We start from the raw sequence: 14588 nt of genomic DNA on the forward strand, positions 1-14588 counted from the left end.
CAAATTTCCCACCCTGTTCATCATGGGAACGCACTAAGGGAACTGCCGAGAAAGGACGTGGGAAGAGAAATTAAAATATCAAAACAAGTAGGGAAGGGTATTTCTCAGAGCAACACAGGACTTTGTGGTTTCACGGAGAAATGTCTGGAGTGGAAATCTTTGAGTTTATTTCAATTTCTCTCAAATATGATTTTCTCCCTTGCTCTCCCCTATGGGCATATCTTTGTACCGTGGGTTCAAACTGCTTCAAGATGTCACACCAGTATTGGCTACTTAGCGAAGTGTATCTAACTAACAGGGCCAGCCCAAGGTAATTTTCAAGTGTAGGTGAACAGAATTTTGGCGCCCCCCCCCCCCCAAAACCAATCACTGAAAAATAAAAGCATTGGATAAGCAAAAATGTTGGATAATAAGGATGGATTAAGGAAAAGCCTAAATAAAGAACAACACTCTAAAAACAGGGGAAATCCAGAAGGAAACAATCAGGGACAGCTAACACCTCCCAACCAAGGATGCCCCCAGGGAGGAAGCAGCCAGGCTTTGAATCTGCAAGGCCATTAAATGCTACTCAAGCTGGCCAATTGCAACATTCACACTAGCCTCAAAAAGACAAGAGCTCTTTCTCCCACCCTGGACTTTCCACAGATATATAAACCCCACTTACCTAGTTTCCAACAGACCTCACAACCTCTGAGAATGCCTGCCATAAGTGTGGGCCTGGCCTCGGAGGCGGCCACAGGCCCCGAAGGTGAGCGGGCCCAGACCAAAGCCAAGAGGAGGCGGGAGGCAACTGCACCCCCTACAGAATGGCACCACAGGCAAGTGCCTAGTTCGCCTTGTGGTTGAAACACCTCTGCTAACTAATTACAGTATGGTTAGTTGGAAGATATGATCCTGGACAGTGCATGGAAACATGAGACTATGGATAAACTCTACCACTCCCTTCCACCTAATGCCAAGGAATCTGTCCTGACCCTAAATCAGTGCCTATCATCAGTAATGGACTGGATGAGGGAAAATGAGTAGAAACTTAATCCAGATAAGACAGAGGTACTCCTGGTCAGTCGGAAGGCAGATAAGAGTCTAACCCTCTTACAGGCTGTGAGATCGAGAAACCTAGTTTGCACTTTACCCACCTCCAATTCATATGTTACTTCGTGGCACTAGCCCTGGCCCAGCCTCTCATAATGTCTAGGCCCCTCCTGGAATTTTGTCCATTGGTGGTTGAACATTACCCAGTAGGTCAGTACTGAACTTGAATTGAACTGGTCTTATTTTGTATGCCTATGTTGTGTTGCAGTAATTATGTTGAAGTTTAATTATGGTTGTGTTATATGTTTTGTACTAGTAATTGAATGTTTTACCTATGTTGGAAACCGCCCTGAGTCCTTTAAGGGAGATAGAGCAGTATATAAATAAAGATGATGATGATGATGATGATGATGATGATGATGATGATGATGATGATGATGGGGATCTGGCCAGTGCTGGATGGGGTGCCGTGCCAAAAGATCTCAGCTGGCATTTGAAAACAATAGACATTGACAAAATTATGATTTGCCAACTGCAAAAGGCCACCCTACTGGGATCTCTGCGCATCATCTGAAAATACATCACACAGTCCTAGACACTTGGGAAGTGTTCGACTTGTGATTTTGTGAAACAAAATCCAGCATATCTATCTTATTTGCTGTGCCATACAATAATAATAATAATAATAATAATAATAATAATAATAATAATAATAATAATAATAATAATAAAAATAATAATATTTTTTCATGTCAGGAGCTACCGGAGTTGCTTCTGGAGTGAGAGAATTGGCTGTCTGCAAGGACGTTGCCCAGGGGACATTGCCCAGATGTTTTGATGTTTTACCATCCTTGTGGGAGGCTTCTCTCATGTCCCCGCATGGAGCTGGAGCTGATAGAGGGAGCTCATCTGCGCTCTCCCCGGGTGGGATTTGAACTGGCAGCCTTCAAGTCAGCAACCCAACCTTCAAGTCAGAAGGCTTTTATCCCCTAGGCCATCAGAGGCTCCAATAATAATAATAATAATAATAATAATAATAATAATAATAATAATAATAATAATAATAAATAACTTTCAGGTTGCTTTCTGTTTGTGTCTAAAATAGCCCAGAGTACCAAAAATGTGCAGAACTGTCTCTCATATTTCCTATGGGGAATTTAGGGCCAAAATATATTTAGTGGATATCCACCAATGTTGACTCCACCAGATGACACCATCAGAGGAAGTAATTCAGTGTCTATAATAATTATTCACCATCAATGAGCTGGTGGTATCCACTCTTCCTTCCACACCCTATTTTTTCTTCCATTCGCCCTTCTTTTTGATGGGAACCAATGCCAATAGCAGCTAATATAGCCTGGAGGAAGATGATGTGGCAAGAGTAAGAAGACCTGTCCATGAGTAGCTTTGAGGATTTGGAAGGAGGAATTTTGCTCCTCATCTGTTAAGCAGTGGCCAAATTTGAGAGGGATGTGAGGAAAGTGGCAATGAAATTGGTGGTTCTGGGAGTCAATGAGTGATTGAGGGTTATACCATGGGTTACTGCAGTGGATGGCACTAACTCTAGTGATAGTTGTGGTAATCTCTGAGCGGTTAGACTCAATTTAACCCTCTCAGCAGAGTAGCAAAAGCAAAGCTTTCATATGCAACAGTTACTTACTTGGGGCAAGCAAAGAGAAGCCTTTCAACTTGGGATGGCAATGGAGTGCAGAGTCTCAGTAAAAGTTCAAAAAACATTTATTCAGGTAAAAAGAACTCCATTGTAGATAGAAAGGCTTGGGAGCTGTCTAGTCTACTCTAGACTGGTTTCTAAGGAAAAATAAGAAAGGAAAAATAACAAACATTTAAATAGTTACATCTTGCCAGGAGAGATGGCAGGATGCTTCTTGTTAGCTTGAAGAACAAAGGGAGAAGAGAGAACCAAAATGGTTCCAACCTCATGGTCCAGTTTATTGGGGCCATAAAAGACATTCTGACCAATGGGAAGTTAGTGTCCCTAAAGATTCACATTTCTACTAACTTCAAAGTAAGGGATGTGACGTACACAGGATAGAGTGAAACACATTAAAGCCTATCTAGGCATGCTTTGGAAACAGGGAAAGGATTCCCTCAATCTAACTCTATCATCTATCTAACTACATCTAGACTTGAGTAGTCCAGGATGATTCCCAACAAGATGATTCCCAACCATAGTTCCTTCATGACCTTGAAGGCCACCCAAAACAGAGGTCATGTGAAGCCAATGAGCCACACTTTTAGTAGATGTCTTGTCACTTTGTAGGGCTTTTGAAGGCCAACGGAAAACATCATGGAGGAGGAGGAAAAGATGAAGTGAGGAAAGAAGAAGAAGACAAGGATGAAGGAGGCAGGTAGTGAAGGAAGAGAAGGAAAGGCAGAAGAAGAACAGGAGAAGGACATGAAAGAAGGAGAAGAAAAAGAAGAATGAAGTGTTGGAAGGAGGAAACAAAGAGGAAGGATGGTATTGGTGGTGATGGTGATAGATCAGGAAGGAAGTAGGAAGAGAAGGAGAGAAAGCAGAGAAGAAGGAAGAGGAAGGAAAGATTTTTGCAGGTATTCAGTTCATTTTGGAAATTTGTGTACATTTATCTTAACTGGCATTGTTCTCCATGGAGTCACTCAGTGTCTGCTAATTAACTGACAAAACATTTTCTGAATAGCAACAATGCTAATGAACATTATTTATGGGACTGTAATTATATATATTTAATTTTTCTTCAGTTTTTTTGTGTTTGCATGTGTGTGTTTTTCTCATTGTCCTACATCAGAAAACACAACATCCCTCAAGAGACACCCGGATTCTATTTGCCTAAAAGCGTGTTCTTTAAATGAAAATAGTGTTTGGAAGAAAAATCTATTCCTTTTCTCTTTGTAGACTGAAGCATCTATCCTCTCGTGGGGAATAAATTTTAATTTACTGTAATTTTTCTTATGGTTTTCACTTAGCATGTCACTCTACGCACAAAAAGGGAAGAGACTACAAGCTTCCTGTAAGGAGAATAAAGTGAAAACAAATTATGCTCTGAACAGCAAACAAACAAATAATTATCACACACTCTAAAGGAAATTGAACCAACCATATATATACCTATATTCTTAAACTATCATTCATTTACTACTATAACTATTAATATGGATAACAAAATAATAATAATAATAATAATAATAATAATAATAATAATAATATTTTATCACGTCCGAAGCGACTTGAGAACATACTGCAAGTTGCTTCTGGTGTGAGAGAATTGGCCATCTACAGAGACGTTGCCTAAGGGACCCCCGGATGTGTTACTAGCCTGCTGGGAGGCTTCTCTCATGTCCTCGGAAGCTAGAGCTGACAGATGGGATCTCACCCCATCTCACAGATTCGAACCAGCAACCTTCAGCTCAGAAACACAACCTTCAGGTCAGCAGTTCAGCCAGCACAATGGCTTAACCCATTGCGCCACTGCGGTTCTTAATTATTATGGTAATAATAATAATAATATTTTTTATCATGTACGAAGCGACTTGAGAACATACTGCAAGTTGCTTCTGATGTGGGAGAATTGGCCATCTACAGAGACGTTGCCTAAGGGACCCCCGGATGTGTTACTAGCCTGCTGGGAGGCTTCTCTCATGTCCTTGGAAGCTAGAGCTGACAGATGGGAGCTCACCCCATTGCACAGATTCGAACCGGCAAACTTGAGCTCAGCAACCCAACCTTCAGGTCAGCAGTTCAGCCGGCAAAATGGTTTAACCCATTGCGCCACTGTGACTCTTAATGATAATAATAATAATAATAATAATAATAATAATAATAATAATAATAATGTGTGATATCAACATTTAATAATAATAATAACAGATGTTGATATCACACCTTCAAGTACAGTAGGTTTGCTTATTACACGGGCACATTGAACAAGGTCCAATTCTAGATACAGACAAATTGGGACAATTGGAGTTCATAGGATAGCAAACTGAGCAAAAGTCACAGTTTACTGGGGGTGCATTTACACTTTAGAGTTAATGCAGTTTGATACCACTTTAATGCAAAATTGTGCCCTCTTTGCTCTTGTTAGGGATAATTATTCTCCTTTCCTCTATGTCGATGCCATTGTACTAAATGCAAAGAAGAAAGTGGATGCATATATTCCGATATTTCCATGAGTCTCACCTGGTTCTGTGAAAGAACATATTCACTTTTCTGCACCCTGACAAACTGGTGATTTTCTCCTTTCTTTCTTGAAGCCAGTAACCTTTTAATGGCTCACTTCTGTTAGACTCTGTTGTTCCTGCTGTGTTTTATTAGACACATATAAAATTAACAACAGAGCTATAATGATTTCCTAAACCGGCTCCAACACAAATTTCCAATTTGAGGTCAGATGCATTGACTAATAAAATTTTACTACTGTAGCCTAACGGTGGTAGCTAGACTTCAAGAAATGCAACTTTTAAGTCCCCGGAATTAGCCACCGCATAAAATGAAAATAAGCACATGCTTGACTTAATTTGTGTGGCCTTAATGGTGACCCATAGAAATCTCATCCAGTAAATAAACCATCCATTCCCAAACCATATCATTATAATAAGCAGTTTTATACAAAAACAAAGAGGGATATATTTTAAGTTTTTTGGCTTAATAGACTCTAATTTTTTTTTCCACAGAGGAAAGGAATCAGTAGCAATATTTTTTTCTACACTACATTGGCATGTTTGAAACTGCATTCAAGTAATTCAAAGGTGACAGCTGCAAATGAATATTGGATAAAGGTGCTACTTTGTCCAATTGTGCACAATATACAGTGGAGTCTCACTTATCCAACATTCGCTTATCCAACATTCTGGATTATCCAACGCATTTTTGTAGTCAATGTTTTCAATATATCGTGATTTTTTGGTGCTAAATTCATAAATACAGTAATTACTACGTAGCATTACTGCATATCAAACTACTTTTTCTGTCAAAATCATGTATGACATGATGTTTTGGTGCTCAATTTGTAAAATCATAACCTAATTTGATGTGTAATAGACTTTTCCTTAATCCCTCCTTATTATCCAACATATTCACTTATCCAACATTCTGCTGGCCCGTTTATGTTGGATAAGTGAGACTCTACTGTAGTTGGAAATTTTAACTCACTGTCATGTGATATAAATATACAAAACAAACCCTAGAACTGTGGCGGATATGTTCCAATACCACCACCCTCCCCCGCCCCCGTGGATACCTGAAACCATGGATAATAGCAAACTGTATATTTTGAATATATGTAGACTGGAAGCAAACCATAGAATAGCACTGGAGGACCTAGAATGGCCCACAGATACTTCAGGAAGCACAGAAGAATATTTTTTGGGAGTGTGGGTAAGTGAAATCATAGATATCTAATCCGTGGATAAGGGGGTTGTACAATAAAGGTCTTTGGACCATAATAAAATGTCAATTGATTGATACTGTATACATTTGTGCAAAAGTACTTTCCTTAGATCATTGACATAGGTTGTCCCAGAGAGACAGAAGGTCATATAGAATGAATGACATTTGTACAGCTTTTCAAGGCTGTCTTCAAGGCTGAATATAGTGTAGCACCAGACTACACTATATCCATCACTACATTGTCAACCATTGTTCAATGGATGCCCTTGTGTGTAATGTTCTGCCAGACCCAGGTCAATACATACACTGTGGAACTTTAGAATTCCTTCAGAAGAGAAGGCTGAGAGGAGACATGATGGCCATATACAAATATGTGAGGGGAAGTCATAGGGAGGAGGGAGCAAGCTTGTTTTCTGCTGCCCTGCAGACTAGGACACGGAACAATGGCTTCAAACGACAGGAAAGGAGATGCCACCTGAACATCAGGAAGAACTTCCTCTCTGTGAGAGCTGTTCAGCAGTGGAACTCTCTGCCCCGGAGTCTGGTGGAGGCTCCTTCTTTGGAAGCTTTTAAGCAGAGGCTGGATGGCCATCTGTCGGGGGTGCTTTGAATGCGATTTCCTGCTTCTTGGCAGGGGGTTGGACTGGATGGCCCATGGAGTCTCTTCCAACTCTCCGATTCTATGATTCTATGAATTCAATTTTGTGTATTTATGGAGAGAGAAACTCCAAGCAAAGTGCTATCCAACCGCTGGTTCTCCCCATACATACACTCATGAAATGCTACATTTCTCCGAATGAAGCAAAGAGTGTTTGAGGATTGGGGCATCTGTAGAGATATCAAGGTGCTTGTTTATAAATCTATTTTCCTCCTAACCCTGCTATATGCTTGCAAAACATGGACTGTCTACAGATGTCACTCTCAACTCCTGGAAAAATTTCATCAGTGTTGCCTCTGAAAAATCCTGCAAATATCTTGGGAAGACAGGCTGACAAATGTCAGCGTGTTGGAAGAAGCAAAGACCAGCAGCACTACACTGGACTAACCATGTTGTCCAAATGCCTGATCACTGTCTCCCAAAGCAGTTACTCTACTCCCAACTCAAGAACAGGAAACGTAATGTTGGTGGACAGGGAAAGAAATTGAAAGATGGGCTCAAAGCCAACTTGAAAAAATTGTGGCATAGACACCAAGAACTGGGAAGCTCTGACCCTTGAGTGCTCTAACTGGAGGTCAGCTGTGACCAGCAGTGTTGTGGAATTTGAAAAGGCATGATTGGAGAGCTTAAGGGAGAAACATACTAAGAGGAAGGCCTGTCAATCCACCCTGACCGGGACCACCTTCCATCTGGAAACCAATGTCTTCACTGCAAAAGAACATGCGGGTCAAGAAAAGGTCTCCACAGCTACACCGCCAAGACACTACACTTGGAGCAACATCATCCTCGAGTTACAAGGGATCATCTAAGGACACTCATGAGTTAAAGCAAATAAGTTGAACTCTATACTGAATTGCCTATTCTGTTGGAACTATATTGGAAGGCCAACACTTCTACTGTTTGAACTCAAGATCATTCAACACAATTTTGTTTTGTAAATCTGTTTCAGTTCAAGCATAAAAATCCATAAAATTATAGATCTGAAGCACCTCTAGCCCTAATCTTACATGACACCTACTGTCTGAATACCCAAAATTAAGAAGGAAATTGCCCTAACGTTCACAGTGTCATGATGGAGTATTTCGTTGCACAGGGCAGAATGCAAGAAACTTTGGGTTAACAAAATAGTTCCAGAGGGGTTGCTCTGCTTTGACTTCTTCATTGAGGGTTATTGTCCTCTGGTCCTTTTTTTGCCAGAATTCATTTGCATTTGGGCACAAAGCATCCCTGTGGGGGACCCCGATTCCCACTACAACCCGGAGTGTCGATATTTTTCATTACGCCTCTCTTCAGGAGCCACGGCAAATCTGTGACTTTATGACAATGAGCTAAGCCTGGAGAGGTCTCTTCCCTTGGAACAAGACTGGTGGAAATGAGAGAATGGCACTTCTTTCTATTTTTTGAAGAACGTCAAAGAAAACGCTGTATAGAACTAGGGAGGCTATTTAAAAGAGTGGGAGGATGAGCTATAGTCACTCTGCTTTTTGTCTGCCTTGCATTTATACTGTGCAAAGCAACAGGGATGGCATCAAGAAACATCAGGTATCAGAGCTTGAAACCTCATATGCTAATTATAGCAGCAGTTTTTTCCCCAGCATCAGGGTAAAACTGCATAAATTATTCTGCTTGGGAAGACATGAATCATTCCTCCCCCTCAAAAATATATATAAATAAATTAAAAATAAAAAAGCAAATAATACCTAGCAACAAATCTTCAACAACTGGATAAAATGCAATTATGATTGATCTGCATGAGACACATCTGTCCGCTCTTGAATTCGCCCAGGAAGAATGCATAATATATGTTATAATTAATCTACACATCCAGAAATTTTGCATAATGCTAACATAGGGGCCACTCTTTGTTGGTGCTAATGCAGCTCAGCTTATGTATAGACGAAATTTTCTAGCCCAATGTGTTATCGAAGGCTTTCATGGCCGGAATCACGGGGTTGTTATATGTTTCCTGGGCTGTATGGCCATGTTCCAGAAGTATTCTCTCCTGACGTTTCACCCACATGTATGGCAGGCATTCTCAGAGGTTTTTCTAACCCACTTTAATATTTATTTTATTGAGATTTCTCCATTACACTAAAGAAAACAACCCTACAAATGTGCAAATAATTAATAATAATAATAATAATAATAATAATAATAATAATAATAATAATTTACTTATATCCCCCCACCATCTCCCAGAGCGACTCAGGGAGGTTCACAAAACACTTAAGGTGTGACACAAAATACAAAATACAACAAGACATAAAGAGAAGAAAAAGAACCAAAAAAAGACCATCCAGAACTAGAAAAGATATGTTGAAATATATAAAGCCTTACTTCTCTAATTAAACATTACTTCACACATTTCTTCTGCTATTGATGAACATCTTCACTATCTACTTTAAAGTTACGTCAACCTTCTGTGGTCATTATTTTTGTTTGCGTCAATGGCAAACCCACCTTTGCACTTTCTTCATTGAATTTCTCCAGAACTGGTTCCAAGCCTTTGCTATTTTGTGTGAGTTGGATGGTGCCATCTGCATACATTAAATAGTTGATGTTTCTTCCTCCAGTTGTTATGCCTCCTTTCCCATGTCTAATCCTGCTATATATATTATACAGTATATATGTGTGTGTTCCTTTTTCCAATATCCATGCCTCCTTTTCCCATGTATAATCCTGCTATATGTATGATAATATTCTAATCCTACATAATAAGGAGCCCCCGTGGCCTAGTGGATTAAAGTCTCGTGACTTGAAGGTTGGGTTGCTGACCTGAAGGCTGCCAAGTTCGAATCCCACCGGAGAGCACGGATGAGCTCCCTCTATCAGCTCCAGCTCCATGCGGGGACATGAGAGAAGCCTCCCACAAGGATGGTAAAAACATCAAAACATCCAGGCATCTCCGGGCAACGTCCTTGCAGACGGCCAATTCTCTCACTCCAGAAGCAACTCAGGTTGCTCCTGACACGGAAAAAAAAATTCCTACATAATACGCTATATTCTCCAAATCTATTTTCAACCACTTCACACTTTGTCCTCTTTCTTGCTCCTTCCTCCTAACATGATTGCATGTCATATGCTTTTATTTCACCATCTCAAAGTGCCCAAACATTTCCAAGACAACCTGTTTTTGAGATGCCGCTGGAAGATTACCATTCTTTGCTTTTGCAGATGCTCTGCTTGGCTTCTGCAATGCAAATGAAGGCTTCCATGGTGGGATGATGGTCCTGTGATGCCACCTGTAAATAGCTGAGAACTCTGACACTGAACTCAGTGGGGAGGCTGTTTAAAACAGCACTTCATTGAGAGGACCCTGCTGGCTGTAAAATAGTTTTAATGGCATTAGCCCCAGGCTTGAGGGACAAGTTAAATAGCAAAAAAAGCACCAAAGAGTCTCTTATGTTGGAAGGGAGGAAGGGGAGAAAAGCTAATCTCTAATGCTATAAACTAATCTCTTGACCTGATCTCCAAGGATTTGGTTGTTTTTGTTGGGAGTCTGTGGATAACTCAAAGCGAGAACTGCAGATAGCATAGATGATAGGTTTCAGATGTTTCCCTGACATAGCCTCTCTTTTTGGGATGGATATATATTCCACATTGACCATACATCAAAATATATCCAACTCCCCAAAAGACACATTGCAGTAATACATTTATTAGGGGAACTAAAAGGTGCAAAATATATTACACAACCTTTCGAAGCTCACAAACGTTTGGGTTAGCCCTTCCATTAGAAAAGATGTTTTCATGCCACTGCAAGCAGATTCTGCAAAACATGTACCTTCTAGATGTGTGTGTGTCTTCAAGTTGGCTGTTGACTTATGTCATTGGTAATGACATAGATTTGATAGGGTTTATTATTAAAGGAATACTCAGAGATGTTATTAGTCTGTGCTGGCCATGATGGCAGGAATGATGGGATCTGCAGTGCACCCCATTCTATACCTTCCAGCATTTCACAGTTGAAAGCTTGGATATCTGCAGCCAGACAACATCAAAATTTGATCAAGATGAAAAAAGCTATCCGTGAGGATGAACAGACAAGCTAGAAGTTGCAAAAGTTTGTTTTTGCCTGAGTCTACAAGAAAAAGGCTAGATTTGATAGACATAGGCAGAAAGACCACAAGCTGAACATGAATCAACAGTGTTATGCAGCACTTAAAAAAGATAATGTGATTTCAGATTTAGAGAAATAATCGTCAACCTGGAATAGGTTGACCAAAATGGCCTAAGGTCTAGAAGGCAATCCCTCTGAAGAGCTGCTCAAGGAGTCTGATGTGTTTACCTTGGAGAAGAGAAGGTTGAGAGGGGTCATTATAGCTATGTTTAAATATTTGAAAGGATATCATTTTGCAGAGGGGACAAGTTTGTTTTCTGCTGCTCTGGAGACTTGGACGCAGAGCAATGAATTCCAATTGCATGAACTGAGATTATATCTAAACGTTGCATAGAACCTCCTGATGATAAGGATTTTCTGAAAGAGGACTACGCTGCACCAGATTGTGATGGAGTCACCTTCTCTGGAGGCTTTTCAACAGATGACCATCTGTCAGTAATGCTTGGATTGTGTCTTCCTGCTTGGCAGAATAGGGTTCGACTGGATGGCCCTTCCAACTCTTGAATTTTATGAGAGGTTTTCCCCTGACATTAGGTCCAGTTGTGTCTGACTCTGAGGGTTGGTGCTCATCTCCATTTCTAAGCCAAAGAGCCAGTGTTATCCGTCTGAAACCAAATAAAGCACCTGGTCCAGATGGCTTTACTTCCAGTTTTTACAAGATAATGGAAGAAGAAACAATCTATTACTTAAAGGAAATAATGAATCAAGCACTAAACAAGAAGGTGATCCCAGAATCGTGCAAAGCAGTGGATATAATTACCCTACCAAAAGAAGACACGGACAGCACGGATGTGAAAAACTATTGGCCCATTTCCTTATTAAATGTGGATTACAAAATTTTTACCAATATCTTAGCAAATAGGTTTAAAGAATTTTTAAACAATTGGATTAGGCATAAACAAACTGTTATTTTTGCCAGGCAGAAACATGAAAGATAATGTGAGATGTATAGTAGACATAATTGAATTTTACAAAATGAACCATCAAAAAGAAATAGCTTTCTTATTGGGCCCGGGCTGTGGCGCAGGCTGGTGAGCAGCCAGCTGGCTGCAGCCAGCTGCAACAAATCACTCTGACCAAGAGGTCATGAGTTCGAGGTCAGCTTGGAGCCTGTGTTTGTCTTGTCTTTGTTCTATGTTAAAGGCATTGAATGTTTGCCTTATATGTGTAATGTGATCCGCCCTGAGTCCCCTTCGGGGTGAGAAGGGCGGAATATAAATACTGTAAATAAATAAATATCGGTAGATGCGGAAAAAGCATTTGACAATTTAAATTGGACATTTGTCAAATTATTATTCAAAGAAATAGACATTGGGTATCAATTTAGTAATGCTGTAAACGCTATCTGCGAAAAACAACAAGCCAGGATCTTGATTAACAGACAATACACCAGGGACATAAAGATAAATAATGGTGCACGCCAAGGCTGTCCTCTCTCACCATTAATCTTTATATTTGCTATCGAAATCCTGTAGAGCAGTACCTATTGATCTAATCACATTTGCATGTTTTTGAACTGCTAGGTTGGCAGAAGCTGGGGCTAACAGTGGGAGCTCACTCCACTCCCCGGATTTGAACCTCCATCCTTTCCGTCAGCAAGTTCAGCAGCTCAGCGGTTTAACCCACTGCACTACTGTAGGCTCCTTGCATGCCATATACACAGCAAATATATTAATATCCATCAGAAACTCACATACGCCAAGTTCTCACTCCATTGTACCAATATGTTTGGTTTTTTTCCCCACCTTCATCCCGCAACCAACAACAGGAAAAATCCTTAATAGAGATTTCCAGGATAGGTTTATACCGAGCTGTTATGATCTATCATGTAACGGAGCGCTTAACGACTGTTTAATACAAGGATTATTGACACAGAAGATGTAACAGCTGCTTGCCAGCAACCCTCGCAGTAGCTGCTTTTCTCCCTTTGCTTTCGCTCTGTCAGTTTTATTATTTATTTTCTCAACTACCCAAAGGCACTCATTCCTATCGCAGTCCTGAAAGCTTAGGGAGAGAAGGGGAGGGCTGGGAGGTGAAGTTGTGTTAAATTAAAACACTTTCTGACCTAAAGGAGAGATTTTCCCCGTGTTGTTTTTCAGGAGTATCTAAAATGACACCAACCCTGGGCTTGTTTGTTTAGCTCTCCAATGGCTTTTAAAACAGCTTATTTAGTAAGGAGGTGAAGGGAGGAAGGAAGGGGATGGGGAAATCCTGCTTTATTTAGCCTAGAAGACTTTAGATCAAGAATTAAGTTTAAGAGGCAGTTGCTAAACCCCCACAGGGAAGAAAAGGAATGCTGACAGGTCTGAAAGTAGTATATTTTGAATATTTTTTATCCCAAAATCTGAAATGTTCCAAAATCTAAAATTGTCCTAAGGAATGGTTGAGTTGGTGACACTATTGCTTTCTGATGGTTGAATCAATGTACATCAATGTCATTCCTTGTACATTTTTTTAAAATGTTGTACAGTAGAGTCTCACTTATCCAAGACTCGCTTATCCAAGGTTCTGGATTATCCAATGCATTTTTGTAGTCAATGTTTTCAATATATCATGATATTTTGGTGCTAAATTCGTAAATAGAGTAATTACAACATAACATTACTGCGTATTGAACTACTTTTTCTGTCAAATTTGTTGTATAACATGATGTTTTGGTGCTTAATTTGTAAAATCATAACCTACTTTGATGTTTAATAGGCTTTTCCTTAATCCCTCCTTATTATGCAAGATATTCGCTTATCCAAGGTTCTGCCAGCCCATTTAACTTGGATAAGTGAGACTCTGTTGTATATAATAATAATAATAATAATAATAATAATAATAATAATAATAATAATAACAACAACTTTATTTTTATACCCCGCCTCTATCTCCCCAAAGGGGACTCAGGGCGGCTTACATGTGGCCAAGCCCGAATAAAAAAATAGCAATATAAAACACAACAATAGACAAAAGACATTCACAATTATAAAAATTTAAACATTAGCCATTAAAAACAAATGACAAGAACTAATAAAAACATGGATTAAAACTGACAGGTTGTAAAAGTAGACTGGGTAAGGTGCACCATATAAAGATTGTAAAGATTATATGGGCTTATCTTCTGGCTACGAGTATAAGATGTATATGAAACATGGATTAATTTCATGTTTACATTCCAAAGTATCTCATTATGTTTGTGTTCAAATCCAAAAGCAACTGAACATTTAACCTCCCATCCACACTGCAGAATGATAACAGTGGCTAGACTATGGTGCTGATGGTTAGTATCCAGCTACGATAATTCACTACTGAGTTCGAAGCCAGCCCGGGTTGGATTGAGTGCCCGACCATTAAATAGCCTAGCTCATTGTTGACCTAAGCAACCTGAAAGACAGTTGCATCTGTTA

Source organism: Anolis carolinensis, unplaced genomic scaffold (genome assembly GCF_035594765.1).
Source record: "Anolis carolinensis isolate JA03-04 unplaced genomic scaffold, rAnoCar3.1.pri scaffold_9, whole genome shotgun sequence".
In the NCBI taxonomy this organism is placed as follows: domain Eukaryota; kingdom Metazoa; phylum Chordata; class Lepidosauria; order Squamata; family Dactyloidae; genus Anolis; species Anolis carolinensis.